We start from the raw sequence: 5,000 nt of genomic DNA, 5'->3' as shown, positions 1-5,000 counted from the left end.
CGTTCTCTCTCTTTGTCATTCTGTTCACAGTCTCTCTCTCTCTCTCTCTCTCTCTTTCTCTCTCAGTCCGTTCATCTTCCCCAAGATGGTTTTTAGCAGTGGTTTTTACCCAGAGCATAATGGATAGCCAATGTGGAATAAAGGAATGTAGGGCGCCGTTTTCTTTGCGCCAGATTTCTTGACTTTTTTGTCGAGTTGAAAGAAAACGAGAATATTAATCCTTCCTTATACGCCGTGGTAGCCGAACCATTACATATATGACTGTGATTTATTATAAGGTTTTGAAATGGCAAGGACGTTACGTACCGTCGCGAAGGCTGGATTAAGGTATTGAAATAATTCTAACCTAATTTAGCAGAATATTGAAATAATTCTAACCTACAGTAATTTAGCAGAATCTTGAAATTAGTCTTACCTAATTTAGCAAAATCTTGAAACAAGTTTAAGTAAATTTAGGAAAATTTTAAAATAAGTCTAGCCTAGTTATCAAAATCTTGAAATAAGGCTAAATAAATTTAGCAAAATTGAAAAATAAGTCTAGCCTACAGTAGTTTATCAAAATCTTGAAATAAGTCTAACCTAGTTTATCAGGATCTTGAAATAAGCCTAACGTAATTTAGCAGAATCTTGAAATTAGTCTTACCTCATTTAGCAAAGTCTTGAAATAAGTCTAACCAAATTTAGCAGAATCTTAAAATTAGTCTGATCTAATTTAGCAAAATTTTGAAATAAGTCTAACCAAATTTAGCAAAACCTTGAAGTAAGTCTAACCAAATTTAGCTAAATTTTGAAGTCAGTCTAACCAAATTTAGCAAACCTAGTTTATCAAAAATTTGGAATTAGTCTAACCTAATTTAGCGTTTTCAATTAAGTTTAACTTGATTTATCAGTCATGAAATACGTCTCACCTAATTTAGCAGAATATTAAAATAATTCTAACCTAATTTAGCAGTTTTGAATTAAGTCTAACTTGATTTATCAGTCATGTAAAACGTCTGACCTAATTTAGCTTAGCAGTTTTGAAATGAGTCCAACCTAATTTAGCAAAATCTAAGTCTGGCCTAATTTAGTAAGATCTTGATATAAGTCTAACCTAATTGAGCCAGATCTTGAAAAAAAGTCTAACCTAATTTAGCAAAATCTAAGTCTGACCTATTTTAGTAAGATCTTGAAATACGTCTAACCTAATTGATCCAAATCTTGAAACGAGTCTAACCTAATTTATCAAAATCTTGAAATTAGTCTAACTAATTTAAAATAGTTTTGAGCTAAATCTTAACTTGACTCATCAATCTTGAAATCAGTCCAACCTAATTTAGCAAAATGTAAGTGTAACCAAATTCAGCAAAATCTTGAAAATAGTCTAACCTAATTGAGCCAAACCTTGAAAAGAGTCTAACCTAATTCAGCCAAATCTTTGAAAAAAGTCTAGCCTAATTTATCAAAATCTTGAAAAAAAGTCTAACCTGATTTAACAAAATCTAAGTCTGACCTATTTTAGTAAGATCTTGAAGGATCTTTGACCAATTAAGACTTATTTTGCAGCTTTAACCAAGAAGAAGAAGATCCAGGCTGAAGGAATAATTGATCCAGAAATCAGTTCTTGAGAAATGAACGAAGAAGGAGTAACATTTCTCCCAAATATCTAAACACATCCCACCCCCAACCCTACCCCCCCCTCCAAAATAGATAGAAAATGGGGCGTGTCAGGGAGCATTACCCCCTACCCCCTCCCACCTACCCCCCCTATCCTCTGGTTCCACAGATACACTTAAAACGAAAGGTCGCGATGCATAATGAACGTTCAAAGGCTCATTAAAAACCTATGACCCCTTGCATGATACAAAATGCCAGCCGGCGAAATGGCAAGAAACATAATTTAAAACTGTAACTTCCTGGAATTCTGGCATTTAAGGGTCCTCTTCCCAAATTGGGGGGGAGGAGGAGATCATAGGTGGTGTGATTGTGCCACCGCTGACGCTCATATAGTGTGCAAGGAGATTCAGTCGCCATTGTGGATGGAGGTTGTTGGAAAGTGTGTTTGTGTGTATGTGTGTGTGTGTGTGTGTGTGTGAGAGAGAGAGAGTCTACGAGTTACAGTATATGTATGCATGTATGTGAGGGACAGAGGAAGATATTTTGTATGGTGTTATAGAGAGAGAGAGAGAGTCAGAGTCTACGAGTATATATGTATGTATGTGAGGGACAGAGGATGATACTGTATGTGGTGTTAGAGAGAGAGAGAGAGAGAGAGGGAGAGAGAAAGAGGGTCTATTAGTATACCATATATGTATGTATGTATGTGAGGGACAGAGGATGATATTGTGTATGGTGTTAGACAGAGAGAGAGAGAGAGAAAGTCTACAGTATATATGTAACTTATGTATGTGAGGACAGAGGAAGATGATATGGTGTTATGGAGAAGAGAGAGAGAAGAGAGTCAGAGTCTACGAGTATATATGTATGTATATGAGGGACAGAGGATGATATTGTATATGATGTTAGAGAGAGAGAGAGAGAGAGAGAGAGTTTACTAATATACCATATATGTATGTATGTATGTGAGGAACAGAGGAAGGTATTGTGTATGGTGTTAGACAGAGAGAGAGAGAGAGAGAGAGAGTCTATGAGTATATATGTATGTATGTGAGAGTCAGAGGAAGATATTGTTTATGGTGTTAGAGAGAGAGAGAGAGAGAGAGAGAGAGAGAGAGAGAGAGAGAGAGAGAAAGTGTGTATCTATGTATGTAAGTCTTGTGAGAAATATACAGAAGAAGGTATTATGCATAGAGAGAGAGAGAGAGAGAGAGAGAGAGAGAGAGAGAGAGAGAGAGAGAACCTAATGTTCTCATTAACCCTTCAATATTCAAAAACTTATCTCTTACAGAACAATTAAAGCCTCTTCGTTATGCCACAATTCTATAAACCTTTCCGAAAACTATTGTATATGTGTGTGCGAGAGAGAGAGAGAGTGAGAAAGAGACGTAATATACTTAAAACTTGAATATTCAAAGACTGATTTCTTCAGAACAATTAAGCTTCGTCATGAAGCCCCAGTCCTGTATAAACCTTTCCGATGACTGGTACAAAAATCCTTTGTGTGTCATCTTGCCGTGATATCTCGAATACCGACGGTTTCAGCAACTATCCGAAAACGACCGACCAGGCCGCCGCCAGAGGTATCAAGTGTAGATCTCTAAATCTTTGACGTTTCGGTCCAGTCCAGAATTAATCATAAGGCTCATGCGTCCTGCCGTGTTCCTTCAGCTATAATTGAACGACTGTGAGTTAGAGAGAGAGAGAGAGAGCGAGAGATGCGTTCGGACGAATTTAAGAGTTGTTTTGTGTAAACGTTGTCGCTTTTTGAGGCTGAACGCGCTCTATTGGTGTGTGTTTTGTTGTCGTTGTCGGTGGATTGTTCTTCTCTTGAGTGTTGTTTTGTTGAGTTTGTTTTTGGGCATAATTAGATATGTATTAATATGATTAATTATGCAGTTCTGGGATTAAGGACTTTTTTTTAAATAATGTTATGCATAGAGAATTTCTCTTTGTTATCTTTCAATGAGTGAGTTCTTGTTCGGCTGTAGCCCATAGTTATAAACAGATTTGGTCTTTTGCAGTAGTTAAGGCCATTTTCAGTGACCAATAGCAATAGCAATACAATAGTAACAGTATTAGTGGCAGTAGTAGTAGTAGTACAAGCTGGGACAAAGCTGATGAAACAGCTGTAAACTGAATTTGTTTGCCTAGATATAAATCAAGTAATTATTTAATTTATTTGCACAACACTTTTTATAAAAGGTGATAAACACCCCTTCCCCCTCAAAAAGTGACTAAAAACGCAGGATAAAAGAATCTGTAGAAATAGTTACAAAATTCACCAGAGAATGAGAATAATTATCAGAGAAGGTGACTCTCGATTTCACAATCTCCACACACTTTGCATGTGAATGAAAATGGGAAATAATATAGCGGTTCCTATTTACAAGGAGTTGAAGAATTTGGTTGAAAATAGGGCCATTGATGAGTTTAGGACCTTGTGTTCAGCTCACTGGAGAAAAACCTTCAAAATAATTGATTGATTGATTGACTGATTTTAGTTGATTTAAGTTGTTTTATGTAGGCTGGTCCTTGTTTTTGTGAAGGCTGTTATATTTAGGAGAAGGTCCCTTCATAATTGTCTTCTTCTTTTTCTGGTTTTCAAAAAGAATATTTTTATTCACTCTTGCTGCACCTGAGAAATGACCCCAGCATCACGATCGACTCCTCTCTTGCAATTTCCTCTCTGGCGATCCTTTTCTACCTCCTCGTGGCTCCTCCCACCTCTCCCCCTCTCCCTCCCCCTCTCTCCCCTCTATAGCCATCCCTTCCCCCTCCCCCCCTCTCTCAACCCATCTTCCTTTCTTCCCCTGACCCATTCCTCAGCCTCTTAAAGTTTTTGCGGCGCGTGGGATCCTTACTGATTTGAACTATCATCATCATTAAAAATGAAGATCTTTGACCTCACATACCTATGCTTGTATGTCAGGATCTTAATTCAGTTTTTTTTTAATTTCTTTTCATTTTTTTTTATTTGCTTTTGCGCGTGTACTGTTCGTTTTCCATTTTAGTGAACAAGTGCAGGAATATATATTTTTTTTAATTTTTGTAAATATACTAAGTTTTTCATAAAGTACAGGGGAATCAATTGTCATTATTTATTTTTTATTGATAATTGATAATGTGAATAATAATCATATATTAATATATCTTGTTCTGTAAATTCCTTACCTGCTACAGATACACTATTATGTATTCTCTTGAAAATTCGATTTTATCCTGAAATTTATTTTTTATTAAATTTTTCCAACCTTGCGGATTATTTTGACAGATTCTCTCTCTCTCTCTCTCTCTCTCTCTCTCTCTCTCTCTCTCTCTCTCTCTCTCTCTCTCTTTCCAGTAGATTCGTGTTTTACCAAGTTCTCGCTCTCTTTTACAAATTCTCTCTCTCTCTCTCTCTC

The sequence above is a fragment of the Macrobrachium rosenbergii genome, chromosome 2, assembly GCF_040412425.1.
Source record: "Macrobrachium rosenbergii isolate ZJJX-2024 chromosome 2, ASM4041242v1, whole genome shotgun sequence".
Taxonomy (NCBI): Eukaryota; Metazoa; Arthropoda; class Malacostraca; order Decapoda; family Palaemonidae; genus Macrobrachium; species Macrobrachium rosenbergii.
This window is presented reverse-complemented; position numbering follows the sequence as displayed.